The sequence below is a fragment of the Astatotilapia calliptera genome, chromosome 10 (assembly GCF_964374335.1).
Source record: "Astatotilapia calliptera chromosome 10, fAstCal68.1, whole genome shotgun sequence".
Classification (NCBI taxonomy): Eukaryota; Metazoa; Chordata; class Actinopteri; order Cichliformes; family Cichlidae; genus Astatotilapia; species Astatotilapia calliptera.
In genome coordinates, this window is record NC_137431.1 from 31,489,670 (window position 1) to 31,508,157 (window position 18,488).

At 40.1% G+C, this 18,488-nt stretch overlaps 1 long non-coding RNA gene across 1 annotated transcript; it reads right to left on the minus strand.

The window, feature by feature from the left end:
- Positions 1-3,723: 3,723 nt before the first annotated feature.
- On the minus strand, positions 3,724-5,152 carry LOC113030815 (uncharacterized). The gene is made up of 3 exons (XR_013911797.1): positions 5,092-5,152; positions 4,952-5,005; positions 3,724-4,118 (listed from the first exon to the last, which is right to left on the minus strand). It is a non-coding gene; the product is annotated as an uncharacterized LOC113030815 (long non-coding RNA).
- Between the last annotated feature and the right edge of the window lie 13,336 nt (positions 5,153-18,488).

An 18,488-nucleotide genomic window follows, 5' to 3' on the forward strand; every position in this document is an offset into this window, starting at 1 on the left:
AGGATTTTTTACTTTTAACAGCTTTGCACACACCACAGCAACGTCTGACATGAACACTGCAATTTGCCTCTGATGTAGCAGTGACACTCCCTCAGCTGTGCCTTTCATCCCACTGCTGCCACAAAATGGCTGCATGTGTGGAAAAAGCATCCTACAGCACCTCAAGAAAACCTCATAGTTCCTGCAGTGCATGCCCAGGTGAAAACAGACCCCAAGTGTCACCCTGTCACAGCCTTCCTCCTCTGTATGTGGTAAGCATGTTTGGGTGACAGCAGTTGCTACGGCTCCTCCCCTGAAGCAAATCTGCCAGCATTGCTGGTTTTCATCCCTTCACTTCGATGCCAGCTCTGTGAGAGTCTGACTCGCAGACACTATCAGAGCTGCAGGAATCCATAAGCTGAAAGTGAGTTGCTTGGCTGGGAAGCCTCGTCTGAAGAATGGAGGAAAAATATTCAGTGTTTACAATGAGATTTCACAGGTAGCAACAGGTGTCTTTATAAAGCTCGGCCTCGTTGTTAACTGTTCAACCTCAATTTGCTACTTGAATCCACTCCTCCGCTGCCTTTGCTTTCTTATCTAAAGCTCCCAAGGAATGCAATTATGTTTGCTTAATGCAGTGTCTTTCATGTGTTCATCTATTTATTGCTTGCCTTTTTCTTTTGGATTTCTCAGACACGCTCGTCATTAATGTCTGTTATTCTCCAAAATAAATTGAATTGAATGCGTTGGAAATGACGCTCAGGAGGAGACATCAAAGTGTTTCCTCATTGGGAATTTGTACTTTCGAAAGGTCGCAGTGTTTTGTCGAAGCCCAGAGCCTTGGTCTCTGCTGTTCCTAATTGGCTTTTATGTTCCTGTCCGTGATGTGAGTTTGTGTATTTGCCTGTCACCGTCCCTCCAAAGCCCACATCAGGTCTGAGCAGTTCTGAGTACATTTTCAAATAAAATGCCATTTGCTGGCCCCAATTTCAGCAGACAAGTGCCCTCAATCTCAGGTTGGAGGCTGTCTTGGTCCCACAGCACACATACACAAAAGCACTGACTTCAGCAAACAGCAACAGGCTTTATCTCCTTTTTTTTCTCTTCATTCTCTCTCAGCTGAGGTTACAACCTGAATGTTCTTTTTTTACAGTGTACACACACACACACACACACACACACACACACACACACACACAGACAAGAAATACATGTTTGGATTTTATTTACAGTTTAGAACAAGTAGGCATCTAGTTTAAGTCTATCAATATAGTCATACTGAGTTTTTGTGATGGAAACCAACATTCATCTTTGATTTTTTACAATATCAGACAATATTCATTTTTGACACTAATCAATGACATTATCCATCCATCAATAAACCTTACTGCTGATGCATCTTATGACAGGTTACAGGAGCCTATTCCAGGTGGTGGCAAACACCCAGACAGCATCAATGCATCTAAACATGTTATAATCAAATTTGCATTTCTTAGATAAGCTGATAAATACATTGTTTACCATTTACTGCCCCGCAAAGACCTTTCAGCACCTCCCAGTATCAGCAGCTCTCATTTTAGCTCTCAGGAATTCACCTGTCCATTTGCAAGTAGGAGGCCAGCGAGGTGTTCTACAGCCCAGGTCAGCAGTACATAAAAGAGGCTAAGCTGTTTCATTTGAGGAGGAGACGTGAGGGCTTTAATGACCCAGAAGGATGATGCAGAGCGTGGAGAGCAGATCACAGTCTCTGGAGAAGCTGGTCCTCTGAGCAGTGCATGAATGTAAAGAGTCAAAACAGAAGTACCATCTAAGCAAGGAGTTGTTTTAATGATTATGTTTTAAATACACTGAAGAAAGTTCGGTGAATTGAATTTATCCACACAGTCAGTTAATTAAGCAGCGATCATTAGAGTCGCTTCAGGAGTACAAAATATTTGATAAGATTTCGCCTGGTGACCCGAAGAAGATCCTCTGGTTCTTCTGAGCTTTCTCAGTGTCCTGGTGCGGTAGTGCCTTGGCCAGATCTACATGCAGTAGCTGTTGGGTGTCAGGACTCTGGAGATTTGTTGAATTCCCACAATTCCTCTGTTTGCTTAGTCAAACAGACACAAACAGTAGAACATAAATCCCTCATTAGAGGTAACAGGTAACAACCGGTGACTTTCATTTGCATGACAAACAAGTGGATTTAGCAATATCATCACTTATAATTATTATATGAGTGGGAATGCTTGTCTGTTTCTGTGTGTTGGCCTTGCAGCAGACTGGTGACCTGTCTGGGGTCCCTGTGAACCAGAACTGAATCAGCTGATCCTGTTTCTGTTACTGTTAAACATTCTGGAAATGGATGCTGGGGACGATACTTCTTCCACTATGTCAAAGTCATAGTATATAAATGTAGATCTGTTTAAAAAAAACATATAAAAAGCTACATCTTTGCAGGGGTGGAGCTAAAAGTGCAGCTGGGGTGGCACCGCACCCCTCTCATGTACCTCACAGTGGTTTGGTCCACTGACTGTGTTTGCACCAATGGTTTGCACAGGCAGTGGACTTCTTTCAGGATTTGTGAGGCACTGCTATTTGCTTCTACCACTCAGTAAAACAAAACACATTTAACCAGGCCATTTTTTATCTGCTCCATTACCTCACTGTTAAATCTTGAGCTTCAATGTCCCCCCCCCCCCCCCCCCATATTGTTGGGGTGGATTTTAAAACACATGAGCCACACGTACAGTCTTACATTCATTCCAACATACACACTTCCATACATACATTAGATTTAGACTATGGGTAAATAAACCAACAGACAAAGACTTTTAATCCCACGCTGGGGAAATGCGCATGTTGCTGCGAGGGTCATCAAAAAATACAAATAAAAAGTAAAAAATAAATGAAATAAAAAATTCATCTTACTGATGTCAATGTGCAAGTAGGATTGAGATTAAGGAAATGCTAAGATACAAAAATGAGCTTTTTTATTGAACCAGGAAGTTTGCCTTAGTTTGTCTTTCTTTTTGGGTTTTTTTCCCCCCATTCCTGATAGAGTTTTCAGATTCCCCACGAGCATGACAGAATTTCTTCCCCTAGCTCCCAGAAATAAACTTCTAATCAGTATTTATGATCGTGAAGACTAACGTGTGGAAAGGTGGTGGTGCAGGATTACGCAGCATACCAGGCTCATCAGTAACAGCAGTGAGTGGACTCTGCTTGGTTTGGTGATTTAAATAATGTTTGAACTAAACTGCATGTGAATCAGTTCAGGCTAGTCTCCAATAACCACAACAGCACGCAGGGTAAGTCAATGCAAAAGTTATGCACGGTTTCCAGAATCCTAATACCTTTTGTCCAAAGTGACTGATATGATGAAATATTTATGAGGGTTTTTTTGTGCGCTGTGGTTTTCACACGTCACATAAATAAATGATCAAAAATGAGGAACTATGATTCCATACAGCAACACCTCTCCCGTCACCCCTCCACAGGGATGCCATGTTGGAGTTCGGTGGTTACATGGGGTGAATTATGTATCATATCTTTCCAAGCATGAACTCATCCTGCAACAAGACAAGCAAACGTGCTGCCAGCACTGGGAATTAAGTTGAGGAGAGATTTAAGTTGTCTGGAGTTCATTATTCATGACGGGTGAAATTGTGCATTGAAAACACTTCTGTACACAGGCGTATGCGCTACACAACCCAGACCACCTCACACACACACACACACACACACACACACACACACACCTTGATGAAAGAATGAGATGCCATGATGCTTTCTTTCATTTGTTTTTAATGTCTGTTGTCGGTCAGTGTGCTGGGCGGCTCAGCAGAGGCTCGGATTGAGAAACAAATAGAAATCAGAAGCCAGTTGTGTGGGGAGTGCCTGAGGGTGTTATTCATTTCCTTTTAACTTTTCCATTTTATGTTTTTTTCCCAGCCTCTCTGCGGTGGCAGTGTGCAGAGAACGACAGCCGCAAAATAGTGTTAGCTCCCAAATGAAATCTTCGGCATAAAAGCGGCAGAGCAGGCTGCCTGCTGGCCGGCGCTGGATGCTTTGCCCTTGAGAAACAAATCCAGACATGGAACACTTTGTTAGCTCTCTGGACAGCCTCCAATGAAATGACGTTCACCTCTTTTCCCCTAGAAGAAGAAGACAAAAACAGCAACAACATCCTTACCTTATAGTCTTTATCTTTGTGATTCTGTGACAGGGACGCATCTGTTCTTAGAGTAAAGAGAGGAAGCAGAAAGTGAAGTACTTAAGTCCTCATCTGTTCTGTTGTTACAGCTTATTTGTTTTTGGAATGAATAGGAAGCTACCAACACAGTCTCCTCACTCTTCAACATGAATGGTAAATAACATGAGGGATACTCTACTTACAATCTTATGATCTTTTGAACATTAAATATTCCCAGCAGGTTAGCAGCGGGCTGAAAAACTGCACCGTGAGTGTGGTCACCTTGAATCCTTGTCAGCTAGAGCGCACTCTGGTGTTTTCCACCGTTGAAAAAGTATACTGCCATCATTTTTTTCTAATTGTAGTTTTTTTTATGTTCCTGTAGACTTTTTTACTCTAAAAACACATGAAATACAATAAATCTGCATCCACAAAAATAATATTGGTGATGCCTCTGAGTTTGTCATTTCACAGCCATGTGGAAGATAAACGGTGAACAGATTTACTTAATAAGTACCACAGACTGTATGTAAATGATGGCAGTGAGAGACATCACAACCACATGGCAGGTGTGAAATAGTGAAAGGCTAGCATGCACAATCAAAGGCTAGCGACTTGTCAGTTGCACAGTAGAGCATATCCTGGTTTTATACATTTAAAATGTACCATGATTTACGAAATGAATATGTGTTATGTTCAATGTTACTTGAGACTAGCGAATAAGCTCATAATGTCAGCAGGAAAATTGCTAATTGCAATTAACACATTGCAGGGAAGGCATTTTAGTATACGTACAATCAGCTGTCCTGTTGCTGGTTATACAGATATCTGCGTCTTGTCCTACTGACCCTTGGAGAGAATACAAGTTTAGCGCACTTATGCATCTGTGGTTGCAATGTCATACAGGCTAAACTGTATAAAACCATATCACACACCAACAGCAATCATGGTCTAAAGCAGCGGTAGGCAATCTCAGTCCACGAGGGCCGGTGTCCCTGCAGGTTTTAGATCTCACCTTGGGTCAACACACCTGAATCACATGATTAGTTTGTTACCAGGCCTCTGGAGAACTTCAGGACATGTTGAGGAGCTAATTTAGCCATTTAAATCAGCTGTGTTGGTTCGAGGACACATCTAAAACCTGCAGGGACACCGGCCCTCGTGGACTGAGATTGGCCACCCCTGGGCTAAAGGCTCCATAACTAAAATAACCAGCATAACATTTCTCACCTTACACATTTATATTCAGTCTTTGCACTTGTCAGGGAAAATGTGCCTCACTTGAGTTCACAGTACTAAATAAAGTGATTTTGTGCTGATGAATTATGAGGTCATTGCAATACTTCAATACTTGTTGCTTTTGAGAAATGAAATATTAACAGTTTGGCAGTATAGTGAACTATATAGAATAGTTTAGTATATAATGCAGATGTGGGAGTACAGTGTGTTCCTGAGTCAGGGACAGTCAAAAACTTCATTCCCGTTCTATTCTATATCACTATTTCCTCCTTTATTCTCCCATTGAGCCAGCATGTGTATTTGGATTATTATGAGTCTGATCCCAGTTTAAATCATATTATATCTGCCTTCAGCATAAGCACTCTGGCTATTCAAAGGTATTTGTTTTTACACATGATGCAAAGGAACAGCAAATGAGAGCTATATTGCAGTCCTCTCTTTTCTTTAAGTGTTTTAGAAGTGATCACATCGATTTCTAACTTTGTCCACAGTGTCAGTGATCTACTGTTTGAATATCATTAAACACCTAGTCGGCCCAACATAAGTAACCCCTCTGCTAGCCGGCCCTTTAAAATAACCCTACAATGATTCATTATGGTGATAAAAGGTATGGCCCACTTTTTATTTTCATTATAAAATCTAGTCACCCCCCCTCATGCTTAAAGTGCTCAAGCATTGGATGTTTAAATTACTATATGATTTAAAACATGAGATAACTTTAACATTATCAATAATTTCCATAATCCACAATGATCAGTAAATACTTGATGTGTTTCCTCGAGTATTTTCCTTGCACTGGGTGTCACTGTTGCATCATGACTGACTTCACCTGCATATTGCAACTCAAGGCCTGAGAGTCACGCTTCACATGGGGCAGAGGACAGCTTCCCTCCGTGTGTTTTCAGGCTTCTTCGAGCGATCGCATCCCACATGACACACCCACCGAGCGACACACAGAAACCAATCTGACAGAATCCTACTGGGTGTACGCACCGCATGTCTTTCAATTCATCAAGATGAATTTCAATATTTCAATTTGTCACCCGTGCTGCAGCTCTCAGCACAAAGTGGTATAATACAGAGACGATGAGCATCAGGCAGAGACAGAGAACATACTATTAAAGACTGTTACAGTAAAATTGACTTGAGGTAATTCAAATAGTGTGCATGTGCATTGGAAGATTTCATTACAGCTCCACAATACTTAATCAAATGTCCACACAGATGCTCTACAGTTCATTGTTTTCTCCTTTACTGAACAGAAACTCGCATGTATTTCCACATGCAAGAACTTGGCATGCACGCACAGTGTTGTTGATTCATTTAATGCACGACAGTCAGTTTTTGTATCTTTTTCTATTGTACTTGTGAAACGTGTTAATTATCTGTCAAATGTTGGTGCAAAAATGTGATGAGAAGTCGTTCTGCTGGGGGTTTTTTTTGTAACATTTGACTTTCTCTACAGGAGAACAGTCAAAGTGTGCATCTGCTGTGTTTTCTGTCTTTCTGTGCTTTGATAGCTGATGGAAGGGAATGAAAACAAGTCATTTGCAGGAGGTCCCTGGGTGACAACAGGAATGCAGTGGTTTGATTATTTACAGACCCCCAGAACATGACAGTATTTATTTGAAATCTTGGTGATAGAGCTTTTGGAAACATGTCTCAGAAACTATAATTAATGCTTGTGGAAAATAATAACGCTATAAACGCGTGGTGGTGAGTCATAATGTGTTTACTTTTTCTTCCAATCTACCCTTGTCTAAGAAGGTATTTCCACAGCAACAGGCAATTCATCAACACTGTCACAAACAGAAGGAGAAATTTGCATGTCTGCTACTGGTTCTCATTTTTCCTCTTATTGGATAGATCCTGGTCTGGGAATACTGCAGATTCTTTACCCTCTTGAGGAGACTTCATGATATGTGGGAGTTTTCCCATCTACATGATGTGTTTTGTGTATTGGAATATTCATATGCAGTGTCCAATGGAAGATGCTTTCAGAGTATGGGGTATTTGGCATTGAGCCTTTTGTTAAATGCTATTCAGACCATGTACTATTCAGACTGTGCTCAGAGCATCTGGTAATAAGTCAGACTTGTTTTTGAACTTCACCAAAGCTGCACTTTGTCACCAGTTCTGCTCATAATTTTTATGAGGACAGAATTTGGAGACACAGCCAAAGATCAGAGGATGGTGCAAGGAAGTAGTCTGCACATTTCTGGCTTGATTGAGTGATATCCTCCAACTCATACCTCAATAGTGTGCAGCACAAGCTGAAGCGGCAGGAATCAGAATTAGCACCTTTAAGTCTGAGGCCATGGTTCTCAGCTGAAAAAGGGTGGAGTGCCCACTCTGGGCTATGGATGAGTTGCTGTCCCTCCAAAGTGTAGAAGGTGAAATATCTGTGGGTCTTGGGAACAAGAGTAACAAGAGTAATTCAGGAATTTGAAAGATGAACTGGTGCAGTAATGTGGACGCTGTGCTGATCTGCTCTGGCAAAGAGAAAGCTGAGCACCAAGGCAGAACTGTGGATTTACAAGCCCACCTACGTTCTTATTCTCTCACCTAAGCTTTAAACTGTTCCTAGTGAACAAAGAATTAAGACAGCAGATACAAGCAGTGCATCTTTGTTTCTTGTTCTTTGCTTCTTTTGAAATCACCTGCCACTTAACCCCCCAGAAGAAATAAAATTAAAATAAAGAAAAACATTACTGTGTTTAGGTCATGGTTCCCATGTTTACATTTTCTCTAACTTGCTCATTTTTATTTTGACATCTGTATTATGGTTCTGCATTCTGTGTTCTTGATATTTGTCTTTGTGTTATTTCTTAGGGTTTACATGTCTTGTCCCCCCCCTTATCTTATACAAGTTCCCTCTGGTGTAATTTAATGCTGCTCTGTGCTCCTGCTCTGAAGTTCTTTAGGTTTAGTCTGTGCTTTTGGTTTTCAGATGGCCTGGTGTAATGGTTCTGTTCCTGTTATCTGTGCCTTTAGTTGCATGGATGTTTTATTTTTCTCTTTTGTATTCCTCTTCTGTCCTCCAACCTTGTCTCTGTGTTTGTTTATCTTTTGTCTCTGTGTCAAGTGCATATGTCCTCATCCTGGTCTCAGTGTTAGTAATTTGCTGTTTTATTTTGATAGTCTCTTGTGCTTTGTATTAAATTCTGCTTCCTCTGTCTCATTATCTGCGATTGGTTTCAACTGTCCTCCCACCTGTTGCCTGTTCGCTCGTTGTCTTGTGTGTGTGTGTGTGTGTGTGTGTGTGTGTGTGTGTGTGTGTGTGTGTGTATTGTTGCATTCTCCCTCATGGCTGTGTCCATCCTCATAGTATGTTTTCCTAAAAGACTCTCAGTTGTTTGATTATTTGCTCTTAACCTTCTTTTCTTTGTATTTTGTAAGAGCTCAGCAATAAAGCTACTTTTAATTTTTGTTTCTCATCTTTCTAGTTTTGCATTTTGGGGCCACACAGCCAACCCTAACAATGTACACTCTTCAGTAGTGCTAGCTGGATGCTTGACCTTGACCACAACCTACTGAGGTGCTGCACTGAAAACCTCCTTAGTATGGTTTTGTTTTTTAGCAGATTGTATTTTGCATAGAAAGTGCAAGTTTGCCTGCAAGCATTCACCTGCTTCTATACAACCTACAAACTAATAACTGAACTGTGGCAGTTTGCTATTTATCAAAGTAATCACAAGGAGATTTTTTTGCAGCAGCCTGTTTGGTGGATTGATTTCACCCAGCGACACTTGTCGACCAGTTGGAGAATACACAGTTTGACTTTGCACCTGGTGGTTGCCTCAGGGCTCACTGGCCAGTCTCTAGACCCACGTGACTAAAGATTCAGTTAACAAGACAATACTGTTGTCTAATTAAGACAGCAGATACAAGCAGTGAGATTCAGCTTCATCCAAAGTGGTAATTTGTGGTTATTGTGAAAGATACGCTGAGCAGCTCGGGTATTTGGGAGGAGCTCAGAGCAAAGCGGCTGCTCCTCCACGCTGAAAGAAGCCAGTTGAAGTGGTTCGGGCATTAGGATGCCTCATGGAACCTGCCTAAGTATGACGCCTCAGGAAGATAAAATTCAGAAGAGACCCCAGGGCAGACACAGGACACGCTGGAGAGATTATGACTCTCAGCTGACTTGGGAACACCTCTGTATCTCCCAGCAGAGCTGAAGGAAATGGCAGATGGAGCCAGAGACCCAGCCCTGACATTAGGCCTGATAAGAAGATGGGTGTATGGATCGTTCAGCAGATGTACATGGTGGATCAAGCATATCATCATATGACCTTAAACACACCTCAATAACATTTTTAAAAGCAGAAATTTAAAGACATAACCTGCAGTCAAATAGTTCATAAAGAAGCCAGTTTAAATGGGATTGACTTGCCAACTCGTACAGTTTCATTAAATCAGCAGTCAAATCATCAGGCACATTTTCCCTGTGCCTGCTTAGGTTTTCGCTGCATATTAGGTTAAACTGGTGATTCTAAATTGTCAGTAGGTGTGGGTGTTGGCATGAACTGTGGCCTGTCTCTCTGTGTTATCCTGGTAATGGACTTGCAGCCTGTGCTGGGTGTTTCTCGCCTCTCACCCACTGTCAGCTGGGACAGGCTTCAGCCCGACTGCAGCCCTGTTGTTGGTGGTTAAGAAAATGGATAGAAGGGTGAATCTGAATGCCGATGTAGCTATCACAGCGGTGTGTTTATGCGATGCAGCCCCTCTTACCAGTTAGAGATGATTATTAGCTGTGGTCATGAATCTGACTAAGTTTACCAAAATTCTAAGTACGCTAATGTAGTGCAATGAATGCAGTGTCTTAAGCTAATGCTGTTCTAAACGTAACTCTGTAGCTACAGTGTTGCATTTTCTCTGACAAGTAAATAGCTCATATTTGTTTTCTGACTTGCCACTAGGAAAGTCACCGGATGCCTGGCGATGCTGGACATCAGACACCAGTCATAAAAAGGCCCATAAGTGCAGAAACCATAAGAGGGAGGATGATGCATGTGTGAGACTGTGTACTGGAGGGGTAGCGAATATACTGAAAGTGTGGGAGGCCATCAGAAGCTACAGTGCCTCCTTCCTAAAATTCACTAAAGCTAAACATTAACTCTGTGCTGAGCCAAACCTTCTTTATTAACAAGGAACATTGCACCTCTATCCAGTTAATGAAATATTGATTTGGAAATTGTATTGTAAGACGATGGAAAGCTTTTAAAGGGCTTAGTGCCTTTGCTCTGAGCCAACTTCATCAATTATTATTTTTTAATGGTATTATTTGAAAAACGCTCCTAAAGACGAGAGCAGTTTTCCCCAGGCTTTGCGTGCACCGTGTCCATGATTAGCGTCATGTTTCCATACAGAGGGAACACGGGACCCTGAAAGGCTGCATGTTTTTTTAATGAAAGATGTTGGCGTCAAACTGAGTTTCATAACGATGACAGTGGGACATTGCTGATTTAATGATGTGTTTGTTCCTATTCCAGTCAAGCTGTTAAAAGACAAAAAAAGAAAAAAAGATGGGAATTAATCACATTTCCAAATGCTTTCCGCAATCAGCGACTCAGTTTAATGGGATTGTGTGTCCCTGGTGTCCGAGCTGGGCCAATTTTACGAACCTCGCGAATCAAAAAAAATGGCAAAAATGTTGAATCCATCTGTACATTACAGATAACAAAATAATCCAAACCAAATGGAATCTACTTGGTGCCAGAATTTAGTTATTTTGGTATCTGTGTTGAGCAGCTGACTTTGGTGAACCTTACAATTCAAACTGTGCGATAAAAGCATCAGAGCATTGATTTTTTTATTTTTAAAGCTGGAAATACATAAAAATGTGCACATGAATACCAAACAACTCAAAACAAATGCTGGTTCAGTTTAGTCAGTAAAAACGTTCAGAGTACAAAATTGAGCATAACGGCAGTTGAGGCAAAAGTCCTGGCAGAGCAGGGACGTCTAACTCATTTTACACCGAGGGCCACATACAGCCCACTTTGACCTTGAGTGGGCCGGATGAGTGAAACTCCACTTTATATCAGTGAAAGGACATTTAATGACACATTTAATACTTGAGATGTGCTAATATAAGATAAAGAAGCTGAAATTTCAACAACACATCTGAGTTCTTCTACATGATAAAAGTGTAAAATTACAGAAAAAGTTCTGGTAGCTCTAAAAAACTTGTCCTGCTTTTGACTGAACGCAGATAATAATATCAAATCTCTTCCAAAAAATGACTTAACCAGATGAAAATATACGCCAGATCTCTCTGAATAGAAGTAAAAATACTAATGTTACTTTGGGAAAAACAAATCATTTGTATTTATGTTTGTGATATTAGTGACCACAACATAAAATAACATTAACATAATTAATAAGAGCACACAGTCAGTTTCTGATATGATGATTATTAAATTTTTGAGAAAACCTGATCTTGACTTTAGTTTGGCCGACTGTTACAGTCAGGCTTTTCACTTTGAGCCTGACTAGAGGCCTGCAGCTGACAGCCTGGTCACTAGGCAACAATGTGTAGTCCCCCATCTGGCTGGGATGTGGTTGCACGTAACTTAAATAGAAGAAGTGCAGATTAAAAAGTATTCTGGTAAAAACAGAAATACAGAGTCAACTTCTTTAAGTAGGAAAGTGCAGATTCTGAAGACTCTATGTACCAAAAGTAAAAGCAGCTTTTTGGATGATTTTTACTACCAGTTATTTTTGTGCAAAGCTAACTGAACTGCACGCCATATTAATATAAGGGAAAAAAAAATTAAGCCTCTCTTTGATGCTTTATTTCCTCTCTCTGGGAGCAACTGCAGCTTCAACTTGCAGACACATGGTTGGTTTTCTGTTAAGCAATTTTCTTCGTTTCTTTTGAAATCACCTGCCACTTAACCCCCTCCAGAAGAAATAAAATTAAAATAAAGAAAAACATTACTATGTTTAGGTCATGGTTCCCATGGCTTTGAGTTTTGGGATGTTTACATTTTCTCTAACTTGCTAATTTTTATTTTGACATCTGTATTATGGTTCTGCATTCTGCATATTTGTCTTTGTGTTATTTCTTAGGGTTTACATGTCTTGTCCCCCCCTTATCTTATACAAGTTCCCTCTGGTGTAATTTAATGCTGCTCTGTGCTCCTGCTCTGAAGTTCTTTAGGTTTAGTCTGTGCTTTTGGTTTTCAGATGGCCTGGTGTAATGGTTCTGTTCCTGTTATCTGTGCCTTTAGTTGCATGGATGTTTTATTTTTCTCTTTTGTATTCCTCTTCTGTCCTCCAACCTTGTCTCTGTGTTTGTTTATCTTTTGTCTCTGTGTCAAGTGCATATGTCCTCATCCTGGTTTCAGTGTTAGTAATTTGCTGTTTTATTTTGATAGTCTCTTGTGCTTTGTATTAAATTCCGCTTCCTCTGTCTCATTATCTGCGATTGGTTTCAACTGTCCTCCCACCTGTTGCCTGTTCGCTCGTTGTCTTGTGTGTGTATATTGTTGCATTCTCCCTCATGGCTGTGTCCATCCTCATAGTATGTTTTCCTAAAAGACTCTCAGTTGTTTGATTATTTGCTCTTAACCTTCTTTTCTTTGTATTTTGTAAGAGCTCAGCAATAAAGCTGCTTTTCATTTTTGTTTCTCATCTTTCTAGTTTTGCATTTTGGGGCCACACAGCCAACCCTAACAATGTACACTCTTCAGTAGTGTTAGCTGGATGCTTGACCTTGACCACAACCTACTGAGGTGCTGCACTGAAAACCTCCTTAGTATGGTTTTGTTTTTTAGCAGATTGTATTTTGCATAGAAAGTGCAAGTTTGCCTGCAAGCATTCACCTGCTTCTATACAACCTACAAACTACTAACTGAACTGTGGCAGTTTGCTATTTATCAAAGTAATCACAAGGAGATTTTTTGCAGCAGCCTGTTTGGTGGATTGATTTCACCCAGCGACACTTGTCGACCAGTTGGAGAATACACAGTTTGACTTTGCACCTGGTGGTTGCCTCAGGGCTCACTGGCCAGTCTCTAGACCCACGTGACTAAAGATTCAGTTAACAAGACAATATATGTGTTTAACCTAGAGGGGTTAGAAGAGGCTCTATCTAGGAAGTCTTTGAATCTTTCATATCACAGACAGTGAACATGGCTAGGAAAAGCTGAGCTCCACTAACAGGATCACTTCCACTGTTTTGCTTACCCATCCATCCAGCCTGAGCTCCTCACTAGCCAACTTTCATAACATCATCTGAATTCCACTTTTGTCCTTCTCTATCACGTTAATAAAAAATTGATTTGGACGTTGTATCATAAGGTAGAAGCTTTTAAAGTGCTTGGTGCATTTGCACAGAGCCAATTTCATCAATTTTTTTTCTTTTAATGGTATGTTATTATTTAAAAATGCTCCTAAAGCAAAAAGCAGATTTCCCTGGGCTGACTGTGCATCGTGTCTGTGATTAGTGTCATATTTTTGTACCAAGGGAACGTGTTGTTTTAATGAAAGCTCTTGTCATCAGAGTTTTATAATGATGATGACATTTGTACACTGCTCGTTTAATGATGAATTTGTTCCTGTTCCAGTTGAGAATAAGTTAAAAGAGAAATTTTAAAAGCATAACGAATTAGTCACATTTCCAAATGTAGTTCACAATCAGTGATTCAGTATAATGAGATGGTGTGCCCCTGGTGTCAAAGCTGGGCCAGTTCTGAAGCGTGAATCAAAGAATGGCACAAAATTGAATGTGTCTGCACAGTTGAACCCAGCTGTACAGTACAGATAACAAACTAATCCCAACCAAATGGAATCCACTTGGTGTTTACATATGGTTATTTTGGTATCTGTGCTGACCAGCAAATTTTGGTGAATTTCAAACACTCAAAGTATCATATAAAACTAACAACTACCAGTATGAATAAAAGCTGAAAACATTTACTGTATGTTCTGTTCATGAATAAGAAACAACCCAAAGCAAACACTATTTGAAGGATTTTATTGAACCAAACTACAAAATATCTATATGACTAAAATGCTTAAAAAATATATAATTGTAACTGGGTGATGATAAACCATTAAACTGACCTAACTGGTTTTTTACTTCACATTTCTGTACTTCATGTTTGCAAAGCAAACAGTGATATATCACACAAACAGTGCACAACTGGCACTAAGCAGACTTATAGCTACCTTGATGAGCACCTGCAAGCATGGATTAAGTATTTATGTTTTAATCCACCCAGATATTTGGTAGATTAAAACTGCCTCTAGCCTGGATTGATTTAAGAACCAGCGATGAACTCTATCCCTCTCCTGCCCGGTACACTGCTGAGAATATATGCCTGCTTCTACCGACTACTCCGAGTGATCAAACTCTGTGCAGAACCTTAAAAAAATATGTTGATATGTACAGCAGTTTTCAATACAGCAGTACTTTTTAGTGAGCTTACCTGAATATTTGCCTTTGACTGCGCTTCAGCAGTATAAAACACTGCAACACAAATGACCCAAGTCACAAGAAGACAGGTTAGTCACTTTTGGGTTTATTTTGTTTGGTTTTTGAAATACTGCCTGATGCAAATGCATTTGAATTACAAACGTTAAAGAGCAAAATACCTTTTTGGCCGAACAGATTTTAGCGGACAATTTTTTTTCTTTTTTGTAGGGCAATTAAATGGTATAAGTTGAAACTCATCTCACTTATAGCAAAACTCAGTCGAATTATATCAGAATAAAAGGCCACTAAGAAAGTGCATGCTTCATCAAGGCCAATGACCTCCTGTATGTAACAGTTTTAAAGAAAATGATTTGGATCACCTCCAAATTTTAATGGATTCACACTGAGCTCGTGCTCACTAAGTTTAATGAAATCTTCCATACAGGTAAGTGGAAATACAAACTGGCAGACTCTGGAAATGGCTATATTGATACATTAGTGCATTGGTCACATCTATACTGTATGTAAAACAATATGGGGGCGGGGGGTGAGGCTTCATGCAGTTTAACACTTTAGCCCAGCGGTCCCCAACCCCCGGGCCACAGACTGGTACTGGTCCGTGAGTCGTTTGGTACTGGTCCGTGAGAGTTGAGGCTCGGGTGTGAAATTTATGGTTTTCAGCGTTATTTTTTTTTTTTTCGTTTTTATCGTTAACTCAGTTTCCCTGGGTCTTTTCCCCTGTGTTATGAATAAATCTTATATTTTTTTTTGTACTGGTACTAGTTTTATTTTGTTGTATTTATCTGCGACACCTTTAAGGCCGGTCGGAATATTGTCGAACGTAAACCGGTCTGTGGCGCAAAAAAGGTTTGGGACCTGCTTTAGCCAACTATTGTCCAACCACTGTCCGACCTTAATAATGAGTTTGGTGCTCAGAGTACATTAGAAGAAACCAATGTGTAAAGTCAAGATCAGGGTTTGCTTACTAAGCAATAGATATTTACTACAAACCAGTTCTCGTAGAAATCAGCTTCACCATTCCTGGAAATCTTGTCCTGGAACCTGGTTGCAAAGTGGGAGTTAGATGATCATATGAAGATATACATTCACTGGCTACATTGTTAGCTACATCTGTTGAAATACTTGTTTATAGATATGTCTAATCAGCCAGTCACATCAATGACATGGGAGCAACTCAGTGCATTAAACGTGTTTACATGGTGAAGAAAATCTGCTGAAGTTCAAATTAGACATCACCATCAGAAAGACAGGTGAAGTGAAAATGGCAAATTGAACAACAGAAGATGGCCAGACTGCTTTGAGCTGCCAGGAAGGCAACAATAACTCAAACAACCAGTTGTTACAACCAAGGTATGCAGAAGAGCATCTCTGAATACATAACATGATAAACCTTGAAGCAGATGGGCCACAGCAGCAGAAGATCACACTTGGTACCACTCCTGTCAGCTAAGAACAGAAACTGAGGCTACAGTTCACATGGAGTCACCAAAACTGGACAATGGGAGATTAGAGAAATGTGTCTGGTCTGAAGAGTCTCAATTTCTGCTGTGACATTTAGATGGTAGAGTAAACATTTACTGTAAACACCACGCAATGGTTTTCTTGGCACACTTTGCACCCCTTAGCACTAATTGAACATCATTTAAATGACGCAGCCTACTTGAGTGTTGTTGCTAGCCATGTTCATCCCTCTATGACCACAGTGCACCCACCTTCTTATAGCTGCTTCCAGCATATCACAAAGCTCAAATCATCTCAGACTGGATTAGAAGAACATGTCTTGAACATGACAGTGTTTGCTTTACTTCAGTGGCCTCCACAGTTACCAGATCTCAATCCAGTTGATCACCTTTGGGATGCTGTGTTATACTATCATGTCAATATGGACCGAAATCTGTGGGGAATGTTTCAGCACCTTGTTGAATCAATACCATGAGAAATTAAAGCAGCTCTGAAGGTAAAGGGAGTCCAACCCTGAATTAGCCAGCTGCAACTAATAAAGTGTGTATATTGTTTATGAAGTGTGCATATTCCCTCTACAGGGAACTGCAATCCTCGATCTTTAAATATAATATAGCAATATATTACTAAAAGCGAGAATGATTAATGTACTAAAACCTTTTATTTGTTGAGCTCATATGATTTGCAAGAGAACCACCGACTGAATTAAACAATATTTTTAACTATATCTGTTGTGTCCTCGCTCCCAAGACCATTTAACAACAATAGAGTTGCAGCTGTGTGCAGCACAATTAAATTAAATACACAACTGCAGGCTAATTACAGCCACATTTACTTTCATAATTATTAGCCCTGTCAATATTCATATTCACACAGTGGACACATTTGTACCTTTTATCTCTTAGAATTGGTTGACAATGATAGTTTCTTTTGTTCATGCGAGAAATTTGGGCTATAAACCTGTTTACCTTTGCACATGTATGTTTAAGCATTTATGATTGTTGCAGTAGTTAAGATTTAGCGAAAATGAGGAACTTGACTCATAGTATACCCCGAAGGTGCGTTTAAACTGCATGTAAACCCAGTTTCTACTTTGTTCTGAATTTTATCACCAAAAATATGACTTCTATAAAAATAAGGATCTGTGTACTTTAAAAATCTACACCTTTAAGTCATTCCATTACCTATGACAAGAGGATTAACTGTCAAATGCACTGCAATAATTTGGGTGAGTGACTTTGACACAAAACGGATTTTCATTGTTCCATCCATTAGAAAAATCTTGAACTTCACATGTTCAAAGTAGGTAGAGAGTAGCTGCTGGACAGGATTTCATCTATTTCATTGGTGCTTTAGAGGGTCTGTGCTGCAGTGTGTGAATTAGCAGGAGGTCATCATGGTTTATTACACCGAGTCCATCAGAGCCATTTCCACTCAGCTGACTTGTAACACGCGTCCAGACTAATCAGCAGCGCGGACAGCACCTCTTACACTTTACTCTGCTGAACCGCCACTTCACACCATTAAAATGCACAGCAGCATTCACACTCCTGTGCTCTCAGCTCTGCCTTTGTTTTCACTCCGTGCTGCAGAAGCCATCCACCGTTTATTAACCATTGCAATATGAGCTTTAATCAGATTCGTACCACACAGACAAGTTTGTTTCTTTGCTGTCTTTGACCCTTTGAAATGCTGCGTGTTACTGCAGTCAGAAAACATTCACAGTTTTCAACAATGCTGTGTTTTAAGTACCAAAGAGAAGTCTTTACACACCCTGAGGTCAGCTACTGTAGAACCTATCATTGTGAAATCTGCGCTGCAGAGTAAGATTTTCTTTTAATATATTTAAACTTTCTATATTAAATGTTATGTTGAACTTTACACATGAGTTCCAATAATCCATTAGATGACATTTAGATATATAGATCACTCCCCTGCAGGATTAGCATTTTTTCAGTTGTGTTTTTTTTCCTCTGGAAAGATTTCTACATGTTCGTATGAGCAGTATAAGTTTAACATGTGAGTATTTTCCACAGCTCTGGACAGCGGCGGAAGCAGATTTACTTACATAATGTTATTATTAACCCGATTTTATTGTTCATATTCACACAGTAGACACTTTCTTTGGACCTTTATCTTCTAGATTGGGTTAAAGATGATGTTTTTTGTTCCTTTGAAAAATTTGGA